Genomic DNA, 14,316 nt, shown 5'->3' with positions numbered 1-14,316 from the left:
AACAATACGCACACATCTAAAAGGAAAATAATGGAATTAAGAAATACACTACTATCTATACAGTTTTCAGAACCCTTGACTTTTTCCACATTTAAAAAAATAATTTCTCATCAATCTATATACAATAATGACAAAGCAAAAACATGTTTTTTATAAAATTTTGCAAATCAATAGTTATGCAAATACATAACTATTCAGACCCTTTGCTATGAGACCCGAAATTGAGTTCAAGTGCATCCTGTTTCCATTGATCATCTTTGAGATGTTTATACAACTTCATTGGAGTCCACCTGTGGTCATTTCTTTTGATTGGACATGGAAAGGTGGACACCTGTCTATATAAAGGTCCCACAGTTGACAGTGCATGTCAGAGCAAAAACCAAGCCATGAGGTCAAAGGAAATGTCTGTAGAACTCGAAACAGGATTGTGTCGAGGCACAGATCTGGGGAAGGATACCAAAACATTTCTGCAGCTTTGAAGGTCCCCAAGAACACATCAGCCTCCATCATTCTTAAATTGAAGAAGTTTGAAGCCATCAAGACTCTTCCTAGAGCCGGCCGCCCGGGCAAACTGAGCAATCAGAGGAGAAGGGCCTTGGTCCGGGAGGTGACCAAGAACCCGATGGTCACTCTGACAGAGCTCCTCCAGAGTTCCTCTGTGGAGATGGGAGAACCTTCCGGAAGGACAACCACTCCACCAATCAGGCCTTTATGTGTTTATTTATTTATTTTATTTAACCTTTATGGGATCTGTAGTTCTATTCTGACAGGATGGGAGTTCTGTTCTGATAGTTCTGTTCTGACAGGATGGGATGTGTAGTTCTATTCTGACAGGATGGGGGATCTGATAGTCCTATTCTGACAGGATGGGATCTGTAGTTCTATTCTGACAGGATGGGATCTGTAGTTCTATTCTGACAGGATGGGTTCTGTAGTTCTATTCTGACAGGATGGGATCTGTAGTTCTATTCTGACAGGATGGGATTCTGACAGGATGGGATGTGTATTCTGACAGGATGGGATGTGTAGTCCTATTTGACTAGTCCTATTCTGACAGGATGGGATCTGTAGTTCTATTCTGACAGGATGGGATGTGTAGTTCTATTCTGACAGGATGGGGATCTGTTTTATTTATTTATTTACCTTTATTTATCTAGGCAAAGTCTTATTTACATTGACGGCCTACCGAAAAAAAAAAGGCCTCCGGAGGGGCCTGGTATAAAAAAACAATAAAAAAACAACAATATAAATATAGGACAAAACACACAACAAGAGAGACAACACTAAATAAAGGGAGACCTAAGATGACAACATAGCAAGGCAGCAACACATGACAACATGGCATAGTAGCAACACAACATAACAACAAGATGGTAGCAGCACAACATGGTAGCAGCACAACATGGTAGCAGCAGAAACATTTAGCAGGCCAACATGGACTTGGCAACATGGTAAGCAGTCAACATGATAGCAGACAAACAACATTGTAGCAGCACAACATTGTAGCAGCCCAACATGGTAGCAGCGCAAAACATGGTAGCAGACCAACATGGTAGCAGACCAACATGTTAGCAGACCAACATGGTAGCAGAACAAAACATGGTAGCAGAACAAAACATGGTAGCAGCACAACATAACAACAAGATTGTAGCAACCCAACATGGTAGCAGCCCAACATGGTAGCAGCACAACATGGTAGCAGAACAACATGGTAGCAGAACAAAACATGGTAGCAACCCAACATGGTAGCAACCCAACATGGTAGCAGCCCAACATGGTAGCAGCACAACATGGTAGCAGCCCAGCATGGTAGCAGCACAACATGGTAGCAGCACAAACATGTTGCAAACATTATCACAGGAAACAGAATACAAACTGGTAAAGAAGGTAGATAGAACAATACATCACACGAAGCAGCCACAACTGTCAGTAAGCGTGTCCCATGATTGAGTCTTTGAATGAAGAGATTGAGATAAAAACTGTCCAGTTTTTTTGTTTGTTGCACTTCGTCCCAGCCGTAGCAGCAGCAAACTGAAGAAGTAAAAGGCACATGACAGCCAGGGATGTATGAGTTTTGTGGACCTGTAACAAAATGTGATTGGCAGAAAAGGTGTTGCATGTGGAGGCAGAAATTACCATTTACAGAGGAGCATAGAGTGCAGTGATATGTTCTATAAGGAGCATTGGTGGCAAATCTGATGGAGGAAAAAGAACATCGAGCTACAGAGAGCATCCTTGATGAAAACCTGGAGATGCCAATCTCAAATTATATTTTTGTCTTTCCTTAGTCTAAGCATGGCAAGGATGGTCTAAAAGACCTAGAGATGACAGTAGCTACTGCAAGGTAGAGATGTCAGTAGGGAGAGTAGAGATGACATTACTGCCAGGTAGAGATGACAGTATGGGAGAGTAGAGATGACAGTAGGGAGAGTAGAGATGACAGTATGGGGATTGTGATGATGAGAGTATTGTGATGCCAGGTATGGGGAGAGTCTTTAGAGATGTCAGTAGCTACTGCCAGGTAGAGATGACAGTAGGGAGAGTAGAGATGACAGTAGCTACTGCCAGGTAGTGAGAGTAGAGATGACAGTATGGGAGAGTAGTGATGACAGTAGCTATTGCCAGGTAGTGAGAGTATTGAGATGACAGTAGCTACTGCCAGGTATTGGAGAGTAGAGACCATTTTACACAGGCCAGTTCATGTTTATTAGTTTATTAGTTATTTAGCAAGCATTATGACAAATCAGTACATGTCATTTCACTGAACATCTATTACGAACACAGGTTATAAAACAGTGATCATTAAGGACATTACAGAAAACACCAGACTGACACCTATCAGGATTATTTATGAGGATAACATCAAGAAGAGATGCCTTTTCTGGGTGGTTGGAGTCAGACCTTGTGGGATTGGTGATAATCTGAGAGAGATTTGGGAGTCCCATTGCTTTAGGACTTGGTCAGGTGGTTTAAGCATGTCCCAGTATTTGATGTCATTAGCAGGACAAATTCAGACTTCATTATGGGGCCAGGAGTGAGCATTAGGGGTATTGTGATGCCATTATGCAGATGGATGACATTATGGGGTATTGTGATGCAACAGTCAACAAAGCACTATTTGAAAGTTTTATCGCTTAAAACCAGCAAATCAAATTTTTGGGGACAGATTGTGATGCCAGACAATTGTGATGCATTAGAAGGTGATTTGATGCCATTAAAGATTGCCATGCCATTATGGGAAATTGTGATGCCATTACCAGAAAGGTTATTGTGATGTATTAAAACACTGATTCATTAATTGTGATGCCATTATGGGGTATTGTAATGACCAACACATCTGGATTGTGAGCATTATGTGAACCCACGCTTTCAATGTGATCCATTTTATTGTGATGTCATTATAAGTATTTGATGTTTAATTGTGATGAATTATGGGGTATTGTGATGTCATTATGGGCAAAAATTGTGATGCAGATATCATTGTGATGTCATTATGGGGTATTGTGAACATAGATGGGACATTGTGGTGTACATGTGACATTTCCAGATGATCATTATGGGGTATTGTGATCATTATGGGCAGAGGACATGGGGAGAGTCTTATGCAGTGTTGATGATGACATTATGTGCATCAGATGACATTATGGGGTATTGTTGTCATTATACAGCAATTTCATCATTAGGAAACATGAATACAAACTGGCAAGAGGTGGTTAGAATAGGATGGGATGCCATTAGAGTCATTGTGAAACATTATAGAGAGTGATCCCATTATGGAACATATAGTGATCCATTACGGTATTGTGATGCCATTATGGGGTATTGTAGTCAATGGGGTATACAGTGATGTCATTAGGCAAATAGCAAAATGTACATTATGGGGTTTTTTTATGTCATTATGGGGATTGGGGATGCCATTTGTAAGTTCAGAGTGGCCATTATGGGGATTGTGATGCATTATGGGGTATTGTGATCCTCATTATAAAAGGCACATGATGCCATTATGGAGTTTGCCATTAAAGGCATTATGGCCACTCTCAGACAATGAGATGTCATTATCTGATCTGATGAAACCATTATTGGGGTATTGCCTGAATGCCAAGAGTCACATCTGGATGCCAAACCTGGCCATTATCCCTACGGTGATGCATGGTGTTGGCAGCATCATGCTATGGGGATGTTTTTCAGTGATGCATTATGGGGATTGGGATGCCATTATGGGGATGGAGGTCATTAGATTGTGATGTCATTATAGAGTGATCCTTGATGAAAACCTGGAGATGATCAATTGATGTCATTATTGGGGTATTTTTTTATGGGGTATTTTTATTTTTATTGTGATACATTTGGGGTATTGTGAAAAAACCTATTTTCACATTGTCATTATGGGGTATTGTGATGTCATTATGGGGTATTGTGATGTCATTATGGGGTATTGTGCTGTCTTTGTGGGGTATTGTGATGTCATTATGGGGTATTGTGATGTCATTATGGGGTATTGTGATGTCTTTATGGGGTTTGTGATGTCATTATGGGGTATTGTGTTGTCATTATGGGGTATTGTGATGTCATTATGGGGTATTGTGATGTCATTATGGGGTATTGTGATGCCATTATGGGGTATTGTGATGCCATTATGGGGTATTGTGATGCCATTATGGGGTATTGTGATGCCATTATGGGGTATTGTGTTGTCATTATGGGGTATTGTGTTGTCATTATGGGGTATTGTGTTGTCATTATGGGGCATTGTGATGTCATTATGGGGCATTGTGATGTCATTATGGGGTATTGTGATGTCATTATGGGGTATTGTGTGTAGATTGATGAGGGAAAAAAACGATTTTATACATTTTAGAATAAGGCTGTAACGTGACAAAATGTGGAAAAAGTCAAAAGGTCTGAATACTTTCTGAATGTCACTGTACTTATGCAATGAACAGGTCGTGACTCGGGTGGCTGAGGTCCTTGATGATCTTTTTGGCCTTCCTGTGACATCGGGTGCTATAGGTGTCCTGGGGAGCAGGTAGTTTGATGTGTTGGGCAGACCGCACCACCCTCTAGAGAGTCCTATGGATGTGGACAGTACAATTGCCGTACCAGGCGGTGTGATACAGTCCGACAGGATGCTCTCAATGGTGCATCTGTAAAATTTTGTGAGGGTCTTAGGGGCCAAGACACATTTCTTCAGCCTTTCCTGATGTTGATGAGATGCTCCTTCTTCACTGTCTGTGTGTTTGGACCATTTCAGATTAGATTAGCTATTATTTTACACGGTGTGATGATGGCGACTATTGTGTTCACCCAGCAGGCGGAACTGGTTGATTTAAACTACCGGCTCAATGAGGACCTGCTGTGGGGTTATTGCTCATTAAAAAACAGTTTTTGAGCTCTAATGTTTTTCCTAGACAGTCTCCCTTTTTTAAAAGGTTTTATTTTACCTTTATTTAACTAGGAAAGTCAGTTAAGAACAAATTCTTATTTTCATTGACGGTCCTAGGAACAGTGGGTTAACTGCCTTGTTCTGGGGGCAGAACGACAGATTTGTACCTTGTCATCTCGAGGATTCGTGCTGTGCTCTCCCTACTGATCTCGTCATTTGATTTGATATATTTTTGGGGGGCAAAACATTTTAATAGTTAAAAAGTACAAAGCCCAAAGAACATGAGACCGTTATACACCGATGGGGTCCTCTGACAGAATAGTTTTGATGGTATGTTCTTTCTGTCTCTAGTCTGCAGACACTACAGCCCTCAGCCACACCGTCACTGGCCTCAAACCCAACACCATGTATGAGTTTGCTGTCATGGTCACCAAGGGCCGTAAGTCCAGCACGTGGAGTATGACAGCTCACGCTACTACGTACGAAGCAGGTGAGGAGCTCTGTCTTTTCTCAACCTCGATGCCTCTCTCTCGCTCTCGCTCTCTCTCTCTCTCTCTCTCTCTCCCCTCTCTCTCTCTCTCTCTCTCTCTCTCTCTCTCTCTCTCTCGTTGTCTCTTCTCTCTCTCTCTTTCTCTCTTTCTCTGTCTCTCTCTCTCTCTCTCTCTCTCTCTTGTTGTCTTTCTCTCATTGTCTTTCATCTCTCTCTCTCTCTCTCTCTCTCTCTCTCTTGCTCGTTGTCTTTCTCTCTCTCTCTCGTTTTCTCTCTCTCTCTCTCTCTCTCTCTGTCTCGTTGTCTTTCTCACTCTCTCGTTGTCTTTCTCTCTCTCTCTCTGTCTCGTTGTCCCCTCTCTCTCTCTCTCGTTGTCTTTCTCTCGTTGTCTCTCTCGTTGTCTTTCTCTCGTTGTCTTTCTCTCGTTGTCTTTCTCTTGTCGTTGTCTTTCTCTTGTAGTCTTCTCTCTCTCTCTCTCTCTCTCTCTCATTGTCTTTCTCTCATTGTCTTTCATCTCTCTCTCTCTCTCTTTCTCTTTCTCTCTCTCTCTCTCTCTCGTTGTCTGTCTCGTTGTCTTTCTCACTCTCTAGTTGTCTTTCTCTCGTTGTCTCTCTCTCTGTCTCGTTGTCTTCTCTTTGTAGTCTTTCTCTCTCTCTCTCCTCTCTCTGTCTCGTTGTCTTTCTCACTCTCTCGTTGTCTTTTCTCTCTCTCTCTCTCTGTCTCGTTGTCTCTCTCTCTCTCTCTCTGTCTCGTTGTCTTTCTCACTCTCTTGTTTCTTTCTCTCTCTCACTAAAGTTTAGCGTCATTGTCTTTATTACATTGCTCAACATTGCTAACCATTTTCTTAACATTTGTCATAATTAGTTAAAGCAGTGTATTTGTATCAGCTCTCTCTGTCTCGTTGGACTCTCTCTCTATTTTCCAACATTTTATTCAAATCTGAAAATGTGAAGCCACTCCCATTTTCTGAAGTCTTTGTATGATGGTCCTAAATAGTGTCCACTGCTTGTATACTTCTCTCTCTCTCTAGAACAACAATCTCTGTCTCAAGAAGAATGTGAACCCTTTGGAAACAGTATGTGAACCCTTTGTCAGTATGTGAACCCTTTGTTGTCTTTATCTGAACTCCTTTCTTGGAAACAGTATCTCTGTCTCTTTGTCTTTCTCACTCTTTGGTTGTTTTGAACTCCTTTCTCGTTGTCTGTGAACCCTTTCTCTCTCTGTCTCGTTGAACCCTTTGGAAACTCTCGTTGTCCTCTTTCTCACTAAAGTTTGGAAACATTACTTTATTACATTGCTCAACATTGTGAACCATTTTCTTAACATTTGTCATAATTTTGGAAGCAGTGTATTTGAATCAGTCTCGTCGGACTGCATATTTTCCAACATTTTATTCAAATCTGAAAATTTGGAAACACGAACCCATTTTCTGAAGAATTGTATGATGAACCCTTTGGAAACAGTGTCCACGCTTGAACCCTTTGGAAGATGAAGAAAACGGAAGAAAACGCTTTAGAACAACAATGAACCCTTTGGAAACAGTAAGAAGAAAAGTATGTGAACCCTTTGGAAACAGTACGTGAACCCTTTGGAAACAGTACGTGAACCCTTTGGAAACAGTACGTGAACCCTTTGGAAACAGTATGTGAACCCTTTGGAAACAGTATGTGAACCCTTTGGAAACAGTACGTGAACCCTTTGGAATGACCTGGATTTCTGCAAAAATTGGTCATCAAATGTTATCTGATCTTCATCTAGGTCACAACAACAGACAAACACAGTCTGCTTAAACTAATAACACAAACTGTTGATGTCTTTATTGATCACACCGTGTAAACCTTCACCGTGCAGGACGGGAAAAGTATGTGAACTGTTGGATTTAATAGCTGGTTGACCCTCCTTTGGCAGCAATAACCTCAAACAATCATTTTCTGTAGTTGCGGATCAGACCTGCCCAACGGTCAGGAGGAATGTTGGACCATTCCTCTTTACAAAACTGTTTCAGTTCAGCAATATTCTTGGGATGTCTGGTGTGAACCGTTCTCTTGAGGTCCTGCCACAGCATCTCAATCGGGTTGAGGTCAGGACTGACTGGGCCACTCCAGAAGGCGTGTTGTTGATTTACTTCTGTGTTTTGGGTCACTGTCCTGTTGCATCACCCAACTTCTGTCGAGCTTCAATTGGCAGACGGATAGCCTAACATTCTCCTGCAAAATGTCTTGATTAACTTGGGAATTAATTTTTCCGTCGACGGTGTCCTCCCATGAACACCAGTCTTGTTTAGTGTTTTACGTATCGTAGACTCGTCAACAGAGATGTTACCATGTTCCAGACATTTCTGTAAGTCCTGAGCTGACACTCTAGGATTCTTCTTAACCTCATTGAACGTTCTGCACTGTGCTCTTGCAGTCATCTTTGCAGGACGGCCACTCCTCGGGAGAGCAGCAACCGTGCTGAAATTATAGACAATTTGTCTTACTGTGGACTGACTTTTAGAGATACTTTTGTGACCTTTCCCAGCTTCGTGCAAGTCAACAATTCTTAATCTTAGGTCTTCTGAGATCTCTTTTGTTCGAGGCACGGTTCACATCAGGCAATGCTTCTTGTGAATAGCAAACTCAATTTTTTGTGAGTGTTTTTATAGGGCAAGGCAGCTCTATCCAACATCTCCAATCTCGTCTCATTGATTGGACTACAGGTTTAAGCGAACTCCTGACTCCCATTAGCTTTTGGAGAAGTCATTATCCAAGGGGTTCACATACTTTTTCCAACCTACACTGTAAGTTTTACAGGGTAGCCTAGTGGTTAGAGTGTTGGACTAGTAACCACAAGGTTGCAAGTTCATATCCCCGAGCTGACAAGGTACAAATATGTCATTCTGCCCCTGAACAGGCAGTAAACCCACTGTTCCTAGGCCATCATTGAAAACAAGAATTTGTTCTTAACTGACTTGCCAAGTTAAATAAAGGTTAAATAAAATATATATATAGACAAGAGAAATACAGTAATTAGTTTAAGCACACTGTGTTTTGTCTATTGTTGCGACTTAGATGAAGATCAGATCAAATTTGATGACCAGTTTGAGCAGAAATCCAGGTTCCCTCCTGGTATAGTGCACTGGTCCTGCTGCAACCAGGAGGGCACCTGAATTCACGCTCAAGTTATAAAACCAACACATTTGGCACATCGTTTTTTCTTATATAACTTGAACGTTTTTTTTTCTGCACAAAAATAATTGCACCGGCTTGTGCAGCACATTTTGTTTTACCGATCCAGATCCATTGTGTCAAATGGGTTCTACGTCAGTTATGGGATTAACAATCTACGCGAGGACTTTGCTTAGTCACACGACTAAGGCTACAGGCAGACCCGTTTAGATTTGGTTTCACACTAATTCTCACTAATTGGGACAAAATATCAGCGTTGGGCTTCCTGTGTAAACGCAGTCTGTTTGGTCATTAAAGGACAGCGTGTTAAATGACCTGACCTAGTTCAGATCACTAGCAGGTTTTAATCAGCTTTGTCATCATGCAGGCTCTGTTAGAAGGAATGTTCTCTGGTAAACCCCTGACCCCCTAGTCTCCCTCAGGTATTCACAATGACTGAGAACATCACAGGAGTCCTGATACTTGGGTATGTGTCCCAAACAGCACCCTATTCCCTACATAGTGCACTACTGTTGAACAGAGCCCTATGGAACCCTATTCCCTATATAGTGCACTACTTTAGACCAGAGCCCTATGGAACCCTATTCCCTACATAGTGCACTACTGTTAGTGCACTACTTTAGAACAGAGCCCTATGGAACCCTATTCCCTATATAGTGCATTACTTTAGACCAGAGCCCTATGGAACCCTATTCCCTATATAGTGCACTACTTTAGACCAGAGCCCTATGGAACCCTATTCCCTATATAGCACTACTTTAGACCACTGGAACTATTTTAGACCAGAGCCCTATGGAACCCTATTCCCTATATAGTGCACTACTTTAGACCAGAGCCCTATGGAACCCTATTCCCTATATAGTGCACTACTTTAGACCAGAGCCCTATGGAACCCTACCCTACTTTAGACCAGAGCCCTATGGAACCCTATTATATAGTGCACTACTTTAGACCAGAGCCCTATGGAACCCTATTCCCTATATAGTGCACTACTTTAGACCAGAGCCCTATGGAACCCTATTCCCTATATAGTGCACTACTTTAGACCAGAGCCCTATGGAACCCTATTCCCTACATAGTGCACTACTGTTGAACAGAGCCCTATGGAACCCTATTCCCTACATAGTGCACTACTTTAGACCAGAGCCCTATGGAACCCTATTCCCTATATAGTGCACTACTTTAGACCAGAGCCCTATGGAACCCTATTCCCTATATAGTGCACTACTTTAGACCAGAGCCCTATGGAACCCTATTCCCTATATAGTGCACTACTTTAGACCAGAGCCCTATGGAACCCTATTCCCTATATAGTGCACTACTTTAGACCAGAGCCCTATGGAACCCTATTCCCTATATAGTGCACTACTTTAGACCAGAGCCCTATGGAACCCTATTCCCTATATAGTGCACTACTTTAGACCAGAGCCCTATGGAACCCTATTCCCTATATAGTGCTATGGAACTACTTTAGACTTTAGACCAGAGCCCTATATATGGAACCCTATTCCCTATATAGTGCACTACTTTAGACCAGAGCCCTATGGAACCCTATTCCCTATATAGTGCACTACTTTAGACCAGAGCCCTATGGAACCCTATTCCCTATATAGTGCACTACTTTAGACCAGAGCCCTATGGAACCCTATTCCCTATATAGTGCACTACTTTAGACCAGAGCCCTATGGAACCCTATTCCCTATATAGTGCACTACTTCAGACCACAACCCATTGTGCACTAAAAGGGAAGAGGGCAGTACAGTATTGAGGGAATATGGTGCTATTTCGGAACACAAACTGTTCTTGAAACTGTGTGTTTGTTATTGATTGCTTTTCAGAAACACATAAATAACAAGCAAAAAGATATGAAACGTGTTGGAAATGTAAACACAGGAACCTATGTTTTTGGTTTGTTCTTTGAACAAACCTTTCAATTACAAAAACAGCTCAACTGTTCTATGGGGATGTGAATTGCTGTGGTCTTATAAATGAAGAGGTTGATGTGTTCATTTCATTTCCAGCTCCAGCATTGTTTTCAGGAGAGATGGAGAGCTGGTCTCAGATCGTGTGTCGGCTATGTTTATGATTTAGCTTCACATTCGGTCAACATTTGTGTTTCTAGCCACGTGAGAGAACGTGCTCAAAGCACGTGGACTCTCTGTTTATGCTGTTTATGGGAACCAGCATACATGTTAGGTAGCCTTGATTTCCCCAAAACACCTCATGAAACATCTAACTTGTTGGCAGATGATATTCCAGAGCCAGTCTCTTTGGACAGACCACCTCTGTTGGGCTTAACGGCAGGTTACTATTATTACACAATTAATACAAACTGAAGTGTGTGGGGGTGTGATGACAGAATTAGGACATGTGTCGTTGGTGGTATGAACCTGACCCCCTGATCTCTACTTCCTGTTCCTCGCCACTACTGATTGGCTGAAACTTGTCATTTCCTTTCTCTCTCTTTACCTGATTGGTTGACAGCTCCCAGCTCCGCCCCTAAGGACCTGACGGTGATCAGCAGGGAGGGAAGACCCAGAGCCATCCTGATCAGCTGGCAACCCCCCATGGAGGCTAACGGTCGAGTCATGGGTAAGAAGAACTGCTTAGACTGTTATTTAGTTAGCCTGAGTGTGCCCCTAACAACGCCCTTAACAATGCCCCTAACCACGCCCTAACCACGCCCCTAATCACGCCCCTAACCACGCTCCGAATCCCGCCCATTAAACATGCCCATGACCACGTCCCTAATCAAACCCCTAACCGCGCCCCTTAAACACGCCCCTAGCCACACCCCCTAACCACACCCCCTAACCACGCCTTAACAACGCCCCTGACCACTCCCCTAACCACACCCATAACCACGCCCCTAACAGCGCCCTTAACCACACCCCTCACCAAGGCACTAACCACGTCCCTAACAACGCACCTAACCACACCCCTAACCCCCTCTCCCCTGGCTGTAATGCAGCCTGGGTCCCAGATCTGTTTTGACATGATAATGAGTGAGAAGGAATTGGGAAGACAACACAAAGAGATGTGGGACCAACTCTGTGTGGTCCAGCCTGCCTCCGTCTCCTCCCTCTCCTCCCTCTCCCTATTACACCTTCCTCCTTCCCTCCTTTCCTCCTTCCTTTCTTCCCCTACTCTCCCCTTCACTCTTCCTCTCTCCCATCCTCCCCCTACTCTCCTCTTCCTCCTCCTTCGTCCTTCCTCCCCTCCTCCTCCTCCATTCCTCCTCCTCCTCCTCCTCCTCCATCCTCCATTCCTCCTCTTCCTCCTCTTCCTCCTCCTCCATCCTCCCCTCCTCCTCTCCATCTCCTCCTCTTCCCCCTCCTTCCTCCCTTCCTCCTCTTCCTCCTCCATCATCCCTTCCTCCTCTTCCTCCACCTCCATCATCCCTTCCTCCTCCTCCTCCTCCTCCATCCTCCCCTCCTCTTCCTCCTCCTCTTCCTCCTCTTCTTCCTCCATCCTCCCCTCCTCCTCCTCGTCACAACACAGAGTTACACATGGAATAAACAAACGTACAGTCAATAACACAATAGAAAAAAACTGATGCTGATTTTAAAAGTTAGTGAGGGAGATATGAGTCTCCAGCTTCAGTCGTTCCAGTCATTGGCAGCAGAGAACTGGAAGGAAAGGCGGCCAAAGGAGGAATAGGCTTTGGGGGTGACCAGTGAGATACACCTGCTCGAGCGTGTGTTACGGGTAGGTGCTGCTTTGGTGACCAGTGAGCTGAGATAAGGAAGGGCTTTACCTAGCGAAGACTTATAGATGACCTGGAGCCAGTGAGTTTGGTGACGAATATGAAGCGAGGGCCAGCCAACAAGAGCATACAGGTCGCAGTGGTGTGTAGTATATGGGGCTTTGGTGACTAAATGGATGGCACTGTGATAGACTGCATCCGATTTGCTGAGTAGTGTTTGAGGCTATTTTGTAAATGACGTTTTATGAGGGTACGTTTGGTTGCAAAATAAGAAGCCGATTCTAGATTTCATTTTGGATTGGAGATGCTTAATGTGAGTCTGGAAGGAGAGTTTACAGTCAAACCAGACACCTAGGTATTTGTAATTGTCCACATATTCTATGTCAGGGCATGTGCAGGCAGTGATCAGTTGAAGAGCAGTTCGAGGCCACGGAAGGAGTGTTGTATGGCATTGAAGCTTGCCTGGAGGGTTGTTAACACAGTGTCCAAAGAAGGGCCAGAAGTATACAGGATGGTGTCGTCTGCGTAGAGGTGGATCAGAGACTCACCAGCAGGAAGAGCGACATCATTGATGTATACATAGAAAAGAGTCAGCCCGAGAATTGAACCCTGTGGCACCCCTATAGAGACTGCCAGAGTTTCGGACAACAGGCCCCCCGATTTGACACACTGAACTCTGTCTGAGAAGTAGTTGGTGAACCAGGCGAGGCAGTCATTTGAGAAACCAAGGCTGTTGTCTGCCGATAAGAATGTGGTGATTGACAGAGTCAAAAGCCTTGGCCAGGTCGATGAAGACGGCTGCACGGTAATGTCTCTTATCGATGGCGGTTATGATATCATTTAGGACCTTGAGCGTGGCTGAGGTACACCCATGACCAGCTCAGAAACCAGATGCACATAGTGGATAAGGTACGGTAGGATTCGAAATGGTCGGTGATCTGTTTGTTAACTTGGCTTTCGAAGACCTTAGCAAAGCAGGGTAGGATAGATTTAGGTTTGGGTCTAGAGTGTCTCCCCCATGAAAGATGGGGATGACCGCGGTGGCTTTCCAATCTTTAGGGATCTCAGACGATACGAAAGAGAGGTTAAACAGGCTAGTAATAGGGGTTTCAACAATTGCAGCGGATAATTTTAGAAAGAGAAGGTCCAGACTTTCTAGCCCAGCTTATTTGTAGGGGTCCAGATTTTGCAGTTCTTTCAGAACATCAGCTATCTGGATTTGGGTAAAGGAGAAATGGAGGAGGTTTGGGCAAGTTGCTGTGGGGGTGCAGGGCTGTTGACCGGGGTTGGGGGAGCCAAGTGGAAAGCACCTGGCTTTTTCTTCCTCCCCTCCTCCATCCTACCTTCATCCTCCTCTTCCTCGTCCTCCTCGTCCTCCTCTCCTCCTCCTCCCCTCCTCGCATCCATGTTGTAAATCTCCAGAGTCTATCTGTCCTCTGGAACACGGAGAGTCTATCTGTCCTCTGGAACACGGAGAGTCTATCTGTCCTCTGGAACACGGAGAGTCTATCTGTCCTCTGAAACACGGAGAGTCTATCTGTCCTCTGGAACACGGAGAGTCTATCTGTCC

At 43.8% G+C, this 14,316-nt stretch overlaps 1 pseudogene; it reads left to right on the top strand.

Annotated features, from left to right (window-relative positions):
• The window catches only part of LOC135548943 (netrin receptor DCC-like), a 322,470-nt pseudogene that overhangs the window by 194,889 nt on the left and 113,265 nt on the right, over positions 1 to 14,316 (top strand).

Source organism: Oncorhynchus masou, chromosome 11 (genome assembly GCF_036934945.1).
Source record: "Oncorhynchus masou masou isolate Uvic2021 chromosome 11, UVic_Omas_1.1, whole genome shotgun sequence".
NCBI lineage: Eukaryota > Metazoa > Chordata > Actinopteri > Salmoniformes > Salmonidae > Oncorhynchus > Oncorhynchus masou.
This window is presented reverse-complemented; position numbering and strand designations above follow the sequence as displayed.